The 20,410-nt window shown below is 38.9% G+C and overlaps 1 long non-coding RNA gene across 1 annotated transcript in view; it reads left to right on the forward strand.

Moving 5' to 3' along the window:
* Positions 1–20,410, forward strand: part of LOC141743971 (uncharacterized) — a 238,548-nt gene that overhangs the window by 82,267 nt on the left and 135,871 nt on the right. Inside the window, exon 2 of the long non-coding RNA XR_012587292.1 lies at positions 1,679–1,839. This is a non-coding gene — a long non-coding RNA (uncharacterized LOC141743971). The remainder of the gene's footprint in view (positions 1–1,678; positions 1,840–20,410) is intronic.

A 20,410-nucleotide genomic window follows, 5' to 3' on the forward strand; every position in this document is an offset into this window, starting at 1 on the left:
TGTAGGAATTCAACAGACCCGATGGCATTATGTGTTAGCGCAAGTGAGACATAGGCATGCTGGAGCCAGAGGGCCTCGGTCTCTGTTATGTGGGAGGGAGTATTCCTCTTAACCCCTCTTCCACTCAGAGAAGACAGCCTGTGACATGTGAAGTTTCGTTTAATTCAGTGCATAGTCCTTTTTCTAAAAAAAATGGATGGTGATGACAAAGAAGGAACATTAGTGTTAAGCATGTTTCTCAATTTTTTTTATCTTTATCATGCAGACTTTCAATGCCTTTTCAAATCTTGAAACTTCTTAGGAAAAATCTCTAGGTACAGTATAGATTTACGTGGGATTTTAAAATCATTCATTTGAACCCTTGATCTTCGGGAGCTGACATTCAAGTTTGGCAGAAAGGCCTTTTCTTAAGAGAAAAGCTTTGGATTAGTTCTTTTTTAAGACATCACATTAGAACTTCTCGTGCCTGGAGGTGTTCAAGGCTGGGCTGGATGGGGCTTTGAGCAGCCTGGTCTAGTGGGAGGTGTCCCTGCCCAGGGCAGGGGGGTTGGAACTAGGTGATCTTTAAGGTCCCTTCCCACTCTAAACATTCTATGAACTTCTATAGCTTAGGTTCATCTTTCCTCAAAGCAGTGCTGGAAAAAAGGGCAGTGGCTGCAAAGCTGTATTCCAGAGAGCAGTGTGCACAGTCCCTGGGGCCCCACTTCTAGCATCCCTCCTTCCTGCATTGTCTTTGTTTTTTTTCTCCAGTATGTGTGCCACAGCCTCTGTCCCAAAAGCATGTTAAGGTTACTTGTAAAATGACAGTGAGATTAGTGGAGCCTGGGATAGTTGTCAAGATGTTCTTGGCAAGGAAAGCCTTATTTAATGGAAATTATCCTCCCCGTCTACTCTGGGAGAGAGACCTGGGAGTCCTGGTAGACAAGCTGACCATGAGGCAACAATGTGCCCTTGTGGCCAAAAAGGCCAATGGTCTCCTGGGGTGCATTAAAAAGAGTGTGGCCAGCAGGTTGAGGGAGGTCATCCTCCCCCTCTACTCTGCCCTCGTGTGAGGCCACAGCCAGAGTACTGTGTCCAGCTCTGTGCCCCCCAGTTCAAGAAGGACAGGGAACTACTGGAAGGAGCCCAGCAGAGGGCTACAAAGATGATCAGGGGACTGGAGAACCTCTGTTTTGAGGAATGGCTGAGAGACCTGGTTCTGTTTAGCCTGGAGAAGAGAAGACTGGGAGGGGATCTCATCGATGCTTATAAATATCTAAAGGCAGGTGTCAAGAGGATGGGGCCAGACTCTTTTCAGTGGTGCCCGGCAACAGGACAAGGGGCAAAGGGCGCAAACTGGAACACAGGAAATTCCATCTCAACATGAGAAAAAACTTCTTTGCTTTGAGGGTGACAGAGCACTGGAACAGGTTGTCTAGAGAGGTGGTGGAGTCTCCTTCTCTGCAGATATTCAAAACCTGCCTGGATGCGTTCCTGTGTGACCTGCTCTGGGTGACTCTGCTTTGGTAGGGGGGTTGGATTAGATGATCTCCAAAGGTCCCTTCTGACCCGTACCATTCTGTGATTCTTCATAACTGTTTTGTATACACTTGTGTATACCATAAAGTTAGTCCTTGGTTTCTGTTTGTTGGTCACAGTGGATCTTAATGTTTTTTTTTTCTTTTCCTGTGTATTGTAGAGATTCACCATTGTACGTGTGGAGAATTCTGCTGGACTTCTGCTCTATCGTGGATGTCTGTGCACCGACTATTACAGAAATTTGGATTGGGTGGCCCTATTGACATTACCTTGATTCGATCAGATGGCTGCTGATACACCGAAGCTGATCTTGCTACACTGGTGAGGATGCTCTAAAATGTATTTATGCTTAATCTTTTATTTCAGAGGAACTCATGATTGTAAAAAGTGGTTAATTCCTTCAGAGCATGCCAACTGTGGATTTCACAACCTCTCTGAAGGAGAAGAACCACCATTATTAGCAGAACACTGTGGTGTATAGACAACCTAGACGGTCAGCCTCACAAAATTCTCTTGCCTGTTAAGGACTGCTCTCAGAAAACGGTTTGATTTTTCTGATCTTCAGTCCAGTGACTTTGCCCACGAGACTTATGATTTTTATGCAGTGAGCAACTTGAGCTTATTTTGGAACTGATTGAATTGTTTGAGTTTGTAGATAATTTTTTTTTTTTTCCTGGTGTTTAAGAAGAATGCTATAGAGGGTTCAGAATTTGGGTGTTACAACAAGGAATATGATTCAGAGATGAATCTGTTGCAGATTTGAATGGTGCCTGGAGCCAAAATACTGTGATCTTGAGGATACTAGTATTGTGATGTGAAATCCATTATAAACTCTCATGTGGCTAGGCTAATTCTTAATATTGTCATTTTTAAACCATAACATTGTGTTTTATATTATGCTACAGAAATAAGGTATCTCTGCAATTTTGGGGTCATTGACCTAAAAAACCAACCAAAAAACCCGAAAAAACATAAAACAATTTAAACGAAAAAATGAAAAAGTCTGGTATTTCTGTGAGAAGTTCATGTACGTCATTTGGAAAGCCTTTTTACTCCAGAAAGTTGCTACAATTAACTTTACTTTGGTCACAGGGGTTAAATTCCATAAAAATAGTTCTTGTAATTGGCTGCAAAATTGCAGCTGAGTGTTTCTCCTCAGGCTCCAAACTTACTAGGCTTAGAAAATTCTCTGAAATTTGGTTTGAGCACGTTCGTTGTTTTACGAAGCCAGTACATGCTATGCTGTATTTTTTCTTCCTTGTGCCACATCCCATCTCACATTGCATAATCTTTTTCTCATTTCACACAAAAGTGTGAAGTCTGTCTCTAGATGATCCATTGAACTCTTTGTCGTGGTTTGTATTTGTAATAATTTCTCTACATGAAATTCAGTCAAGGCTTCAAGCTTTCACAAGTTCTGTTGGAGATGAAGGCAGTGTGTTTAGGCTTTCCGTGGAGACAAATCCTTCATGGCCACAACAAATGAAAGCTTACAAATACAAACAAAGCAAATTCTTGGGAACATTTTCTGAAAGAGGGAGAAAACGATTCTTTAAAACATCTACATCTACTGGAAAGCTTCTTTACAGTCTTAAAGCTATTGCCTTCTGAACATATTTTTCTTACTATTACTCTAATATTCTTCTGAATGATGTGTAATGTGTTTTAATATATCATGAATGCCTTTTCAACCATATTTACGCTGCTCAGTGCAAGGACTGTGTAGCACAATTACATCTGTTACAGCTCTCTGACCTGAAATGTCCATATCTTAAAGCTTGAAAGAGCAAATACTGTGGGGGCTGCTTGGAACTTGTGCATGCTGAGAACCACTCTGATGGTTCAGGAAAGTTTAGAAGGCCTCTCATTTACAAGTTCTGAATACTTTACATCAGATATCTTTCACACCATATACTTTTAAAAGTTATGAAAGTTGTTATTTCTGGGAAGATGAGTTCTGGCCCTTCAGTGCAGAAGCTGAGGGCAAAGAATGTTAGCGACAAATTTAGTTATTAACAGATTAATGGCCACCACTTCTATTTGAAATAGTAATATATAGATCTTTGCTGATGGAAAGAATAGGTGGACATCATTGTGTCTGAAAAGGCCGTATTTTTTAGTGTAATGTTTGCATGGAAGTGAGACCAAATGACCCGAGTACCTTTTCTCAGGGTGACACATAGAGCTATACTTACTAGCTTGTCCCTTACTGCTTCTCCTCTTCAAAATCTGATTACTCCATCACAAATACTAATGCAATACAAAAGCGGATCTCATCTTGAGTAAAAGGGAATTACTTTTCCATTTTGCAGGAAAAACTGAGCCATGGAAATGCTTGCATACAGATTTTCTGTTTCAAATGAACAGTAATAAGAGTAAGATAATTATTTTCCCTGACTCAACCTTTTTGTGTGTGTTTTTCCCTTCTATTCCTCAAATATTTTAAATTGTTAGGATTCCAAATATAGGTATTATCTGAACAAGAATTTTGATCTATTTTCCAGTTTACTTATTCTTTCTATTCACTAACAGGCTTGAGCATTAAAATGGGAATAGTCAGCTATAGCACATTATACAGAGAGAAAAAATTCATCACACTATATTTTCCAATTTAAGTAAAGAGTTTTTTTTGTCCCTAAAAACCGCTCTTGGAATAGAATTCAGACTTATCTCATTCATAAGCTGCTATGGCTCTGAAAGACTTGATGCTTTTGGTTAGAACAAAGGTACAATCCAGTATTATTTTAGCTCTCTGGATTTCCTAAGACATGTGGCTTTTGGAAGTGGCAGTGATAGTGGTTTGGGAGTGAATGCTTTGGTCTGCTTTAAATGTGTGTGATTTCCATTCAGAAGTACAGCATAAAACAAAAGAGCACTGAAATCCTAATCAGTGACTTTTTCCCCTGTGACAACAGCTGTATTCCTTCAACTCCTCTCCTTCCGTAGGAATCTCACTAGGATGCCAGGATGCCCTGCCGGTTGTGCAGAAACCGCAGACACATTGTCTGTTGCATTAAGAGGCAAATAATAAGACATGGGCTGCAGTTTTAAACTTTTGATTGGCATTTGGAAATACACATTTATTTTCAAACTTGTAATTAAATTAACCCAGTAGCAATTTCTTCGCTAAGAATATGAGAGCGCCTATGTGTCTCTTACTGTGTTTATGAAGAAAGGCTTGTTTGTCTAAATATAAATGGGGTTTTTGTGTGTTTACATCTCACTGTGACATCTACCTTATTTTTATGCTTGTGGGAACTAAGTGATATTTCATTACTTTACAGTTCTCTTTAAGTGTTCAAGGCCACAGCAGGACCTTGGGAGAAGACTTTTTTAAAAAAAACCTAAACTGTATTTTATTTGTACTCCAGAAATATAAACCTAGGCTCAGCCGCGTTATTCTAGCTTGAATTCAAGTTTGTGCTGATGGCTCTGTTTACCGTACTGGATTTAGCAAGCTAGCTTTTCAGACTTGTCTCTTCAGAATCGTTCATAAGCAAGTAGAATTTAGCAATTTACTTGGGACGCTGAAACCTGGGTAGGGCTTTGAGTCCCTCTTATGCATATGAAATCATGTACGTATGAGAAAAACAGCTAAGAGATGAGGGAAGAAAGGTGTGACTAGCAATAACATTTCCTATACACTGTATAACATAATCTAATTTGCAAATGACCTGATTTTGTATTGAGAGTGTAAATTAGCTAGCTACAGTCTTTCATGGTGAGGGTAGCTTACAAGGCATGAAAGCACTGGAGATCAAGGATGTATATTGTCTCAAGGACTCATAAAATTATTTTATAAATCTTTCTTTTCCACAGAAAGCAATCAAGATGGTTTTCAATATGGTGTCAGGGTGATACTCCTGTAGAAGCCTGGATGCTTCTGAAGAGCATGCATGGGTTGGGCTTTAATGAACTTGAACCTAGTATCAGAGGTGAACAAAATGCAGGATGGAAACTTTGGAAGGTCGTGGAAACTTTGAAACATTCCTACAAAGGGGAGATTCTGAATTAGGGGTTAGCTCTGTGAGCCAGCCAGTTTGGGAATGCAATAGCTGCATCCCATGGTGACTCCAGCTCTGTGATGCTTCTGGTTGCTCCTGGACATTGGGTGTGAGGCTCCCTCAGCAAAGTCCTGAAAGCCTGGAAGTACGCAATTACTTAGCCAGTGTTGCTGTGTTGCCATTTTTTTAAAACGCTAAAATGGATCTCTGTCAGGTTCCCTATCTAACACATGACGCAGATGTATGAGTCAGTGTTCTGAAGATCAGATGATGCTAGACCCATACCAGAAAAATTATGCCTCAGCCTACCTGAGTTCAGGATATTAAAATGGACTGCTATACTACAAATAGTATCCCCTCCCAAATGGGGATGTATTGTTGTTTTGGGGAATGTTTGTAAGTTCTAACCAGTGTGTAATAACTAGCTACTTATTCCGAGTATGTTAGGTGTGTGTCATAAGTTGGATTTAAGAAAAAGATTATTTTCTTTGTTTGTTTTTGCTGAAAAAACCTGGCATGGAGCCTGGTGCTATATTTCTTTGCTTCTTTATGAAGCAAAGAGAAACAATTTCTTTTGGATCTTGAAATCTCAGAGTACATCCGGATTCCTTCCTCTAGCTGTACGGATGTTCTTCATCTTATTTCTGTAAATCAGAAGTTCATTAGCTGGAAGTGACACATCACTCTGGTTGAAGCTATCAGTGTTCTCTGTTTTGCTATATTCAGTGATTCTAGCCTCTTCCTTACTTGAATGTACTCTAGATATTGTCTTCAAATCTTGGCTTACTTTCCATGTTGTCATACAAAATGCACTTTTGTGTTTATTTTGTTTACATTTTTATCTGGAAAAACTCTGGCACGCATAGAGCTCCCATTCAGGTCATCACACTGTAATCTAACACTTCATGCAAAGGTGCCGCAGTATTGCTGAGAAATGGTTTTCCTTCTGAAGGCAGAGTGTGAGGGAGAGGCAGAGATGTGTACAGAAGACGTGTTGCTTGACCAAAGTTATACTTAAGTTATGCTTCATACTGCAGACACAGTGGAAAGTACGGGTAGCGGAAAACTAGAGTAAGAAATGAGGAGATCTCAGGTAATAGTATCTTTATTTCACCTCAATATGTATATGCTTGAAACAAAATCTGATACTAGCTAAAAACCAGAAGATCATATGACTGAATAATAAACTTAAGTTATACTTAAGTAGTGGTAGGCTACTTGGGCAAATTATTTGTGAATGGTTAATTAAAAATGTGACTTGTGGATTCCAGTGTTTTATTAATGATATAAAAAGGCTAACTATAAGAGAAATCAGTCTTTTACAGACAGTGTTCTCTGAAGTTAAAGTTTTACAATCTCAAAGGTACTTGCTGCACTTGATACTTGGTTTTGTTACTGTTGATTAGGGAAATAGGCAGTGAACCAAACACTTGCTTTGTAAGTCCTATAGCTTCATGTGCAGTCTTAAAAAAATACTGTTTGCTGGCTCTTCAGACCCAGAACTCATCATATGGAGAGTTTGTTAAAATGTGAATGATAGATCAGCAAGCTCAGTCTTTAGCAGTCCTTCCACATTCATGTGACAAAGATTAGGAAAGAGTGAAATTCAAGCTTTCCAAACCCTTAACTCTCATTGCTTCTGTAGGCTCAAGTCACCCAGGAAAATCGTGTATCTTCTTTCCTCTGAGAGAGGTTTTATGGTTTGTTGGTGGTTGGTGTGTGGTTTTTTTTTTTATCATACTGGATGCTGGCTGAAGTTAGAATAGAAAAATTTAGATAATTAGAAGAGATAAATTTAGGTTAGTGAACTGAATAATTCTTAAAAACTACTGAGGAACACTTTCTGAGTCCCTACATCTGTGAATCTGCCTGCTAGTGTTTAACTGATGATATAAGAAAGTTTGTGGGGTTTTTTTATGTACGCTATTACTCTTCCAGCCTCTAACTATTATTTCAGGACAGGGATCTTCCTTTGCCAGTTGTATGACTGTGAGGTGGTTTGGCCTTCCCAAATATTAGTCATTCTGTGCTTCTTTAGGATGAACGGAACAGAATGGGACAGATCTGACGGAAGAGAGTGCCTCAGTCAAAGTACAAGTAAATTATTGGAAGATAAAATGCTGTGAAATTGTCTGTCTCAATTTGAAAGATGTATAGGCACATTAAATGCAGACATCCAAGTCTAGCAAATGCCAAACCTTTCTTTGCTAATCAGTAGTTTGAGAACTTCTGTTTCACAGAGAAATTAAACATGTCGTCAAGATTATTTTGACTTTCTTTTTAAAAGGCATTTCTGGATGCCTGTCTGCCTTCCTGATATGCCTCTTATTTTCCCTTTTCTGAGATGAACAAGTAACATTTAATGAATTATGATTTCATTCAGGTTTTCCTTCAAATTCTAAATAAACTGCTGCAGGTGAATCTGGTTAAATGTTGGTGTTCTGCTGTGCTAATTGCAAGGGGGTTTGAGGATTCAATTGCTCATCTTTATGGGCTCAAGAATCCTAATTAATTCATTACTCATAATCTGAGAATCATAAAGGCTTTGAAATTCCAGAAATTCAGAAAATTGTTTCTGGTGTGAATGGCAGATTATTCGTGAAAAAAAGATGAGAGGTAAGTTATTCTGGGTGACTTCTGGTTATTGTTTAGTTGTTGGAAATTCTTTCAATTACAAACATATGAAAGATTAAATTTTACAGAGAGCTTGAGAATTCTCTCGTAATTTTGTGCTTTGTGTGCAAAAAGAAACTTTCCCAGAAACTTTGAAACTAACATTACACACGGTAATTCTGTGGAAAAACTGTTGCCGCTCACTTCAGTCCTTCGGAGTGCTACTTTGAAGTGATTGATGGGGCCACATTCCTCCCCACTAGAAAACTTAGTGAGGCCATTAAATGAGGACTATGGCCCCTAGTTCTTCGGTAGGTTTGCTAAAAAAACTTTGCCATAGCAGGGAGTGTGCTACTAATATGGTTTAAAAAGCATCTGAGCCGGAGTATGGAAAATAAAAATTCTTACAGTTGCAAACTGTGACTGTGAATGTTGTTGATGTGTATCAGTCTACTGGATGTAGATCTTAAAATAATTCACTGTATTCCCTGCTCTTTATTAGTTCTCTTAAACTTTCTAAATCCTTTCTTATCCCTTTGATCGAAATAGAATGAATCTGATGTAAGTGAAAGGAATTACGGTATTTGTCTCTAGAATAAAAAATATAAATCATTCTTTCCATAGAGATGGTTGAGGCTTTAGGTGTGAAAGCTTTTGATTTCTTTTTTCTATATGGTCCAGATTTTGTGATGATTTTTTTGAATTTTCAGTAATTTAGCCCGCGCCTTTTCTTCTCTTGTAGAACCTTCTTTTAGGCTGCGTGGGCTTTTTTTCAATGTAATTTGGCAGCTTATGGCAGTGTGTATAGTTAAGATGATGATAAACTGGAAGAGAGAGAGAAGATCTGCATCAATTGTAGTAAATAAGTGGTCTAGGGTGCTCTGATTTAAACTGCAAATGTGATCCTAGAACTGGAAATCTATCCACAGCCATATCCAATAAAGGAAATATTTGAAAGGGCTATTATCCATAGCTGGTCCTAGGTATGAAATCAGCGCAGCATACCCTTAAATATACTGTACTGCTGCACCGAATGTAGTTAAAGTACTTGTCAGTTAGCCTTGGACTATTTGGCCATACTCTACCCCAATATGCTATTCAATTGTTTGTGAATGGGTCCAGTGTTCGTACCTGCAGAAGTCTGCTTCTTTTGGCTTTTGCAAGTATTCATGATTTTTTTTGCATGCAACAGGGCTTCCTGACATCTGCTTCAAATCAAATTTTTTCTTATAATATTCATGTATGCCCTCTTGTCCTGTCGTGTGTATTAAACTGAAAATAATTCTTGAATAGACATCCATATCGTGTAGGATTTTGTGTACTTTCTATAAACGCCATCTGGATTTGATACTGCTGTAGAGAGGCGGGATGCTTTGTTTCTTGACAAAGTTTTGTATCAGAAACACTGTCAGGAAGGAGTCCGTGGGCCTTTCTTCCTTTCAAACCTGAGATAGCACTGTCTCTGTCTACAACTACTTCACAGGCTTTTTAAGTCACCAAAAAAAATCCACAACCACAAAAGGCTTGAATAGTCTAACTAGCTCAGGAAGGGGTTTCAGTAATGCTGCTGCAGACTCTGGTTTATAGAGTCTGCAGAGATGTAGCAGGCAGTTTGCCAGAGCAACAAATTAACATTATTTAACATTTCTGAAACTTTTAATTAAGCTTGTTTTAGGCTTGTAGGCAAACTGGAGCATTTATTCCCATCCCTGTTTAAGAACGTTTTTGGCTTCTAGATGAGTTTTCCTAAGTGGTCCCAGCTCTAATAATGTCATCCTAACGAGCTGTGCAAAACATGGTGTGTTTTGTTCCCGAGGCTTCATGCGCAACAACTTTGCTTTCAATCCACATGGGTCTGCACCCCACGATTTTTATTTTGAGTTTCAGGTTCAGTGGGGAAAGAAAAAAAAGAAAAAGCAGCATTTCACGAGGTTTTATGTCGGTTCCATAAACTGGGCCATATTCTCTCTAAAGATGTGTGAATCTTAGCTAACCTTTTATGAAAAGTTTTGTATTTGTAAAGAAATTTAAAAGGGGCACATTGTGTAGTTTATGACTTCATTGTGAACATTTTTAACAGCTGTAATCCTTCCTTCTGAATGTTGTATTATGGCTGTTGCTCTTGCTATATAGTTAAGGTAACAAAATGGTTTCTCCAATAAAGCCGTATTTGCAGATGGCTTGTGAAACATTTGGCTTTGCAGATGAATTGTTCTATATTTTGGATTGTGGCCGACTATACTTTTTTTTTTTTGGAAGGCTTGAACAAAATCAGTTCAATCACTTGTTTGAGAGCGAGGAAAACACAAGTCCAGTGTTTAGAGGAACCAAGGTTGGAAAGCTAGTTTTACAGGGAAGTATTTTACTCTGAAAAGAAATGCCCAAGTATGATTTAAAGGGGCTTATTTCTGGTTAAATTGTAAGACAAATCCAGGCAAACCTGGAAAATTCACCTGTGGAGTGAGAGTGAACAGAATGGCTCCAAGTCTTTCTGGATATTTTCCTAATCTTTAATAAAGCTATGACTTGGTGAAGGAGATGCTCCTCATGTTACATCCTTAAGCAAAGTAATCCATTACTTAAGAAAGGTGCAGGGAGCAATAAACATAGGGTGTTTCTTTTCTTGATCAGAACATGAAGGGTTGTCAAAGCCAAAGCTTTTCAAATGTTTTTGAGTCGAAGTATGTTCCAATTGGAAATGTTTCAATCAAAGGAAGAATTGCATATGGAGGAAAACAGATGAGATCCTTCCCTCTCCTGCTGCATTCTGGGCATGGATTTGTAGTGTATAGAAGACCCAGTTCCAATCCTTTTTCTAAAGAATACATCGTTGTTGTTATAATAAATAGAGTAGTTCCAGCAGAAGAACTGAAATTTGGTTTCAGCATAGTGAGATTACTGGAAGATGGTCAGCTTGCCTGTGGAAGAGCAGTGGTGGTCTGCATCGGAAGCCTTTTTGAGGAGTGGCTTGAGTAACAGGCTGCTTATGAATCATAGAATGGTTTGGGTTGGAAGGGACCTTTAAAGGTCATCTAGTCCAACCCTCCCTGACATGAGCAGGGACATCTTCAACTAGATCAGGTTGCTCAGAGCCCCGTCCAACCTGACCTGGAATGTTCCCAGGGACGGGGCACCTACCACCTCTCTGGTGGTAGAATGTGTGTGAAAAGACTAGAAAGGTTTGTTCATTCATTGAATAATGAGGAAATACATGTATCCTTGAAAATTGGTTTGCTGTGTGGTACATCTCTTTTCGCTAGCTGAGCTCTAGTCTTACTTTCTTCATTGGATAGTATTTTACAATTCTCTGCCATCCAAAGCTTGGGCCCTGGCAACTTGAGCGGCAGCACATAGAGTTAGTTCACAAGGAAACGTTTTTGTTTTTTTTTCTGAGGATGTGAGATGCGTAGTCTGAACCTATGGGCTTACAATGTCTTTCCCGTACTTCGTTATTATCTGATAAATAATATAAATATTCTGTTAGAAACTATGTGTTATTGAGAGAAATTTCATATCCCTGAAGAATGATATGCCTTTATGAGTGTCTCCATTTTTTTACAGCTTTTTTCTTTTAGCTGTGCCTGTTTTATGATACAGCAGTGTCTGCATGATACTGAGATGATGCACACCGTAGCATTTATTTTCAAGGGACAAATCACCATGCATAGCACTGAATTAGTAGCATCAAACATGTCCATGGAGTAACTCCTGATTTGTAGTGAATTGTGCTGAAGTTTGCTTTCTTTTTTTTCCCATTGATGTTTGTCCTGCCAACTGAGGGAAATCCCACACGAGTCGTGGTGCTCCCCAAGTAGTCTGTCTGCTCTGTTTTTCTAGAGATATCTGAAGAAAGGCTAGACATAAAACTGTCTTCCAGGCAGTCATGGCAAAAGCAGTGAGTTGCTACTTCTGGAAAGTATAGCCCAGCATTGTAGGGACCGGACTTTGAATCCAGAAACAGCATTGGTGATGGGGAGCATATTTTGTGCTTCCAGACTAAGCTTTCATTTGTTTTTTTTTTTGTGATTCTTTGGATTATATCCTTCAAGAACTAAGACTATATCAGTTAGTTTGCCGAATAGCTTAGCAGCAGCTCTTTTTTCAAAAGTAAAAAAAAAAATTGGATATCATAAAAAGCACATAGGGAATACTCTAGTACTCTTCTGCCAGGTACACGCGTACAAACATTGCTGTCTTTCAATAAAGCATAATAAATGTATACTTTTAATTCAAATGGGCTTTTTGATCTGTAATTAGTGAAATGAAAAATGTGCAAGAACACAACATACTTGTTTGTTTTTTTCTTTTTTTAAACAACTCTTCAATAATTCATGATGAGTGGAAACTTTTTCAGGAAATTTTGCGAGAACGCCTCATGTGAAGAGCTGAGGAAGCAGCCTCCTGTTCTCATGCTGTCAAATTCTGAGCCATTAATATTTACAGCATTCTGGTAACTAGCAATAGAAAGTTTTTGATATTATTTTTGGTATTACTTCAGTTTCACTGGAGCAGTTATTTTTTTGTTGTGGTGGTGGTAAATGTATTATATGTGTCCCCATTTAATAGATGGGATAAATAGCTTCAGCTTGGCCCACAAATATAAACCATCCTAATTTGGGAGCAGCCCTGTAAAACAGGAATGTGCACCTCATTTTAGGCCAAAGCATTTGTGAGGAATGTGTCCAAGACACCTGCAGAAAATTAAAGCCTTTACTCCCCTTGTACACAAAATTTTCAAGAGGTAATTACCTTCAGTGTGAAACATAATACGGCTCCCATTAGATGGAACACATGGAGTGAAAATTGAATAGACGTCTTGTCGGGAGCGCTTCTGAGAATTAATAGGGCTGTCGAAAGCAGTAATAGGAGTGGTTTTTTGCCTTTGTGTACAACTATCCCTCTCCTTATCTTTTGCTGTTTATGATGAGGCTGTTGCCATTCAGCTTAGGAGACAGACACACGTTTCTTCCATGTCACTGTCTCCTGCCAGCTGCTTTGTTTCTGCGGAGCTGGCTGCTGCATTGAAAGGCTCCCACTTTTGTCCTCAGCCTGCCTGACTCCTTTGCACTCGGTTCCCGGTCGCTGTGCCAAGGGTTGGCGCGGAAGTCCCCGCTTTTCTGTGAGCTGCAAGGATGAGAGTGACAAAGTGGGGCTGCTGGGTTCAGCATCTCACTTTGTGAAGCCGTTCTTTTATCCTTCAGGGAACTTCCTCTGGGGAGATGGAGCTGAAAGTTAAGCTTTCGTGCTTTGTTCTGGCGGCCGAGCCACAAATATCCAGTTTCCTCTCTTATTGTTTGACGTTTTGTTTATGTCTCTGTTACAGAAATAGAGCAAATGGTCTTTGTGTCCAGGTTTTCTGCTGCCTCTACTGAATGATGATAAAGTTCTGGTTCGGAGCCTGCACTGGTATTTCCTCTGTTACTGCTAGTTTTGAAGGTCTCTGCCAAGTGGTTAAATCATGTGTCTGCATAGCTGTAGTACCTGCTTACTACTGGTTTTGTAGCTATTCAGTTCCAACTGATGGTTGTCAGGTAAACAAGGTGTGAGAAGCCTTTGGTGCTTAGAGAGCCTTCATTTGTACTTGGAGAGGCAGATGGTGCCTTGGCTAATGTCACACCGTAATGGGGGTGTCTTGTGGTGCAACCTTCTGGGCCATGTTGGCTCTATTCCAGAGCAGTGCAGTGTAATCACTTAGACTTCTGCTTGGTTTGAACAGTAAAACCTATTTATACGTGAACTGAAATCTCTAGCCTGCGGTAGTGACCATAAGTTTGACTGAAATGCTTCAAGTTGCAGTGAACTTGTTAGAAGGGTTTATCCATTAATTCAGCTCTATTGTAGAGTTAATCACCAGTTTGCAGTCTTGCCAAGAGTAGTTTGAATTGTCCCCAAGCCCCCAAGGATAGGGAGACTGCAATTTCAGATGCCACAAAAATACCTCAGGTTCTGTCCGTCATGATGAGTGATAAGCTTCTGTGGTTTAATATGTCATGGTGTGCGTTGATTGTGTTTGAGAGTGGGTGAAAATAAGGATCCGTCCAAGGATTTGACTACTTAAGTAGGAGAATAACAACCCCACGATGCTTGCTTCTCTTTGCTTTTTCCCTTCTCTCCTCTCTTTCTTCCCTGCAATATAATGATTTGTCTCAAGGGATGGTGAGGAGATGGAGTCCTCATGTACACAGTGCTTTTTGCGTTTTTGGGCCAGTCTTATGGCAAGCTATGATCTGTCCTTTTGGCAGCATTAAACGTTCGAATAGTCAAACTGTCTGCTTCTGCCAGTTCAGAAAGAAGTCAATAAAACACCTGCAATGCCTTGCACTGCCTCAAAATGCATTTCTTATTCCACTGCCAGCAGTGACTCTGGAGAATTTGCATTGAAGAGTTGCATTTAATGATTTCTAGATAAAACCTAGCTCTTTTGTGAGGGGAAAAAAAAAAACCCTTGGTTTTGCCAAAGCAGCCTTGCAAGCTAAGCATGGAATTGGGAAACTAGATGTTGGCTTTTTTTTCTTTTGTGGTGTTCTCACTGGTAACCCCCATTTTATGCCTGTTGTAAAAGTATATATAGAATGTATTTTGGCATGTATGTCAGCTCTAGTGGAAATCAATTCAAATTGGAACAAATAGGTTTTTAAAGTGTAAATTCAATAAATGATAACATTGTACGGTTAGGTTACATTTCACTCTGTAGTTCTTCCCTCAAAACTTCTGAGCTACTTTGATTCATATCTTGATTTTTCTTATGGACTGGTTCCTTATGAAATTAGAGACACACTTAATATACTCGTAATTCAGCATTTCCTTTTAAATAGTGGTTTAAAGATCAAAAGAGCTGTGAGCCTGTGTTTTCTATATTTTTCCGGAAAGGGAAACTGTCCTTACACTACTTTAATTGTTAGCTTTTCCTGTCCTTTTCTTGCCCTGACTTCATTTCAATGTAACCATGCTCCTATTTAATTTAGATGGTAAAGTGGCTTGTGTAGCTGCCTGTGTTTTGCCAAACACTTTGGGTGCTGTAAATGTGATATATATCAATTAGAATCAAGCTGGACTCTGAAATTTTAGTACATACTTGGACTCGAATGTTCCCTGGGTTTCAGGAGGTCTTGTGAAGGATAAAGTCGTGCAGTTTTGGGCTTCTGGTTGCTTTTTTATGTGACTGCATTTTTTTTTTTTCTCTGTTAATCTTTTTTTTTTTTTGCCTGAAAGTGGCCAAATAGCAATTCGGCTGCCCTTCTGGTCTGTATTCTGATCCTAAAGTAGATTATTAGTTATGGTTTTTTGCCTCCTGCCCTTTATTATATGGGCTTAAAAAGATCATGCTTAAAGTTTTGGCATGGCAGTTAATTGCAATTGTGAGGATACCTTTCAGGTTTTGAAGTCTACTGAACTGAAATTTGCTGAAAAGTTAGTTTAAAATAAAAAAAAATCAGTGTTTGGACTGTGTTGCATGATCTTACTGTTGGGGTCACTCGTAAATATATTCTTATAATTGAAAGGCTGTCATCTAGGAACATTCAGAGCTCCTTGTACTATGATTGAGTTTTTAAATTAACTTAAAATAAGGACCTTAGTTCACAGAAAGTTTTAAAAGTATGGAATTTTTCCCATGCATCAAGTATAATTATTTCCTTCACATTACAGGGCGTAAGTCTGTTTTTAACTCGTAACAATGGTAATACTCAGATTTGTACCTAAATTGGCAAGATAGAATGAAGGCTGCCTGGGGCTGGGGCCTGTGACTCTCCTGGCCTTCAGCAGCCCACCAGCATCTTGTTCTCGTGGACCACTGAGAGACCGAGACTCTTCACTGCCCGTGTTATCATTTCTATATCTGGTAATTGGTACTCGGAGAGTTTGTTGAAGGTAGTTGAACTAGATTACTCCTATCCCAGCTACTCCAGAAAAACAAAACCACTTTCCCTTTTGTTTGTGGTTTTGGGGAAAGGTTCTCTCCCTGTTTGAATCAACAGACGCTGCGGTACAGAATAGTGCAGATGGGATTGCAGTGTCTGCTAGTCCCTCCTCGGAAACACCCTTCCGATAGCCTCCCGTGAGCATTCAATTCACAGCAAAACATGAGACTCATGTGATTAACGTGAGTATGGACAGGTCACTGCCGGAGGTGGCTGCCCTCCCTGCAATACCTCTACAACTTTTCCTTCACCTGTAATTACTTCTGCTTCATAAACTTTTAAAAAAAGACACTGATGTAGTATGCAGCAGAATGAGACGCTTATCTGGATTTTAGAAAGACAGTGATACAAATAATAATGAACCATAAAACATAACAACCTTGACAAGAAATAAATGCTGGCTAGGACAACTTTTCATCTCTGGATCATAGACAGGTGCTATCATAATGGAAACTCCAAAAGTGAGGGGAGACTGAAGAATCATTTCAGAATCTGATGTAAGAACCAAATGGCTGCAGTTCAGTGTTACTTCAGGAGCTGGAAAGTTAGAAGTAATCCCAATGGCTGAATTAGTGGGCAAACAAAATGCTGGTCAAAGGTGCATAATAAAATTAATGTTGTTACATAGTTCTGCAATTTTCCATGTGTACCTTGCAAGAATTTTTTGGATATGATTTGTTTTTGTGCATACAGACACGTACATGTCCTTTAGCTTTTCAGTATGGTTACCTTTCCAACAGAGAAGCAAAAAGCAGTTTTGATAAATTGAGTTTTCAGGGATATGGTGTGTAAACCATTTGAGTGTAAGATGTCTTAATTACTTTTACAGGGTCTATGAAAACCAAAATATTTTGGCCAAGGATTGATTTGCATTTCACGACTGAGCTCTTTCTGAGTCTGCCCTGGTCATTTGTCCTAGCACTGAGGAAAATGTGATTTCAAATAACATGAAAACTTCAACATCAATTTTAGAATATATGGAAAGATTTGAAAGTGATACTTTCGTAAGTTATGTTTTATTTGTGATATGCTAGCCTTTTAGTATTTGCAACATTGCTATTCTTTTTGTGGTTGTTTTGAACAGCTTTCAGAACAACACTCAAGGTTTCTGTGTGTGTATATAGGTGTGGTGTTGATACATATATATGTGCCATCAATCAGAAAGCAGAGAAGTCTTCTAGTAAAACCCTTTCCATTCTTAACTTTTCATGCTCTATTCCATTTCTTGTTATTGTTTGTTTTGAACAGCCCCGTTGTTTTTACTTGAGTGGTGAGCTGGTTGCTCTCATGGTACATTTTTTTAAAATAAAGGGGTAGGGAGAGACCTTCCAGACATCTGTTTTAAATCAAAGTTGCTTTAATTTCCATGTATGCCATCTTCTATCTATCATCTATGTTAATCCTCAAATCATCAACATGTGCAGGATTTCATATGCTGTCTCATAGGCACATCTTTAGCTTGTATTTCCAACTAGTTCATAACCATGTTTGTTCTAACATATTCTTAGCTTGCTCTTCTTGGATTTTTAAATCCAGAATCAAGAGTACAGTGTCCTTCAAGTGTCTTTTCAGTGTATTCAGCATCTTTTATAAAATACAAGTTAAACAAGCCCAGCTGGTAGTTCATAGGATATGTTTGGACATTCTTTCTACTTAGATTAACAGGACTAAATCTTAAATGCATTTGTAATTATGCAAATCCACGTGAACTCAAAGCTGTCATTCAAATGGTTTCAGAAGAAAAATGGTTGCATCTCAAAATATCAGTGTCATTGTCTGGTCTAGATGTTCCTTAAAACTTTCTCCCCTTCCATAGCCGTGCTGAAGAGATGATAGCAGCTGCAGAGGTAAAAGGTTAGGCAGTATTCCGCAGTAAGCCATGCGTTAAACTTTGTCTTTTTTAGATCTATTCTGAACTGATTGGTTGCCTAATTCTATTTAAAGGACAGTTTTCTACTTGAAAATGGCCAAAAGATCCAAGTTGTGATTCTGTGGGAAGAGAGTACTTTAAGAAATAAATAGCTTGGCTTTTTTTATCTTACTGGAGAGAGAGGTACTAAGGTGTGAGACACACACGATAGTGCCTAGGCATAAAGTAAAGCCGAAGCTGGAACACAATACTCTATTTGCCCAGGAGGGAGGTCAAATTTGGCCACACATGGCCCATAAGATGTAGCTGCAACTCCTTTAGGTGAGTTCCAGAAGTGATCTGAATATTGGCATTTGTTTGGTCTGAAAGGAAAGGTCATGTCCATTATGTTAATTTGTCCAGAAGTGTACTACTGTGTGCTGAGGTCTGGGGAAAAAGTCGGGGGGGAGTGGAAGGCTGCACATGTCATATGCAGAAATCTCAACATGGAACAAAAATTATGACAGGCCATGTTTTTGTTACCCCAAAGCAAAAACTTTAACAGCCTTTGGAATATTATAACTAATATAAAATAAGAGGCTTTGTCATTTTCCCCACTACAGCGCTAGTCTGTCGCCACTGAAATGGTCACATAGGATATAGAAAATCACTCCTGTGAGGCTCATTTGGGGTGAGTCAAGAGAAAAGTGAACATTCTGTAGGGATGTAGGAATACAGAATGAAGGGCTTTGGTCAGCAAGCACCCAGTTCCCCCATAGACTGCTAAACTGGTCTTGAAAAGCTGTTTTCTTAACTACTAAAATTCAAATCTAAACTTTTTGCATGTATCACTTCTCATAAACGTGAATAACTTCAATGTTTGCAGTGTCTAATCTGCAGGGTGACAGCGTGAGCTGCAGTATACACCCGAGTTTGCCCCCGAAGCAGAGCAGAGACTTGCTAGCCCAGCAGGTTTAGCTCCTGGAGGTTTATAGAAATGCAAATTACATGCCAAATAACCAAATGAAAACAAAAAGAAGTGCTAAGCTACTGAAGTGGCTCAGCATGCTAATGACAGGCTTCATTAGAGTATCCTAATATGGACAATTGCTGCCACTATGAGCAGAATAGATATAATGACTCTTCATTCACAACAGAGAAAGCACTGAGTATTAGGGAATTATTTAGTGCTGTTTTCTTCAGTCTGTGTTGGACAGACTTGATAGAATGAAACCTCCTTATAGGGTATGATTTTGAATGATATGGGCAAACAAACGTCTGTTTTTACTGCTAGGTTTTTTTAACTTGACATCCATGATGATTTTTAATGTGCAAATTTTTTTGGAAAGAGATCAACTTCAGAAGGCGAGAAAGGATGAAAAGATGCAAGACCCACAAACAGTACATGTGAAACTCTCCATGTATTGTACATAAAATAATAACTCCTATCAGGAGGTCCATTTGATTTACTGTATGGATTACTACAGCTTTCTGTCTCCTTTGGAATAATCAGATAAAAGGAAGTGTTAAATTTATCAACTTATAAATAACATCAAAAGAAAATTCTAGTAGTCATAAACCCTTCCTTCAGCCCCCAAAAGTTTGATTTCATGCTAAGTATCTTCATTATTACACATATATATTGAATTTATTACATAATTTATTATTAAAATGATATACTTTGTGTAGGTCATGCATGTGGGTGTGTGCATATGTATATTATCATTTAATACTGACCTTTTTTGTTCTTCTGTAACGAACACGGCAGTATTCCAAGCACAGGAGGTCATCAAGCACATTCCAGGTGCAGCCTTGTCTAATAGAAGAGCATCAGCACAAATGTGTTTATGCCTCTGAAACAAAACTGTGATCTGTTTCAGATGTGCAAGATAAAATGAAGTGTTAAACTACTTGCAAGCAGTAGTCATTTTTTTCCCCACTGTTGAAAAATGAAGGTGCTTTGGGCTTTAGACCATAGGCTAGAGAGGCACACAAATCTATTTTGCAGAAATTTGGAGTCCAAAGATCTATAACTCCTCGTAGAAAGATAATGAACAGTAGGAGGAATGCAGTATTCAAGGGCTAACTGGAAAATTGTTCTCATGGAAGAACACTATATGTGCAGGCTGTAAATAGTTGCTGTATGTGGACCCACCTGAACCACGTTGCTTCCCTCCTTTTCTTTTTTCAAAAAAACCCCCTAGATACGTTGCCAATATAATAGAATAAACACATCTCTAAAACAGATAATTCAAAATTGCACTACAAAAATTTTCAATCCTTTTTTCACCACTGCATAAGTTGCTTAATTTGTTCTGGGCCTTTAGTCCTGTACGTAATGAAGTGCACAGGGCATCTGGTACGTGTATCTGGGTAATGCTCTCACCTTGCTATTTGTCTTTGAATGACTCCCTCACACTGAGATTTTTTTAAAAAACAAAACAAAACCAACTCTATGTTTTGCAAGTCTCAGCCTGTCTTGATACCTTCCCATGCACTAACAGTCT

This window comes from Larus michahellis, chromosome 5, assembly GCF_964199755.1.
Source record: "Larus michahellis chromosome 5, bLarMic1.1, whole genome shotgun sequence".
Taxonomy (NCBI): domain Eukaryota; kingdom Metazoa; phylum Chordata; class Aves; order Charadriiformes; family Laridae; genus Larus; species Larus michahellis.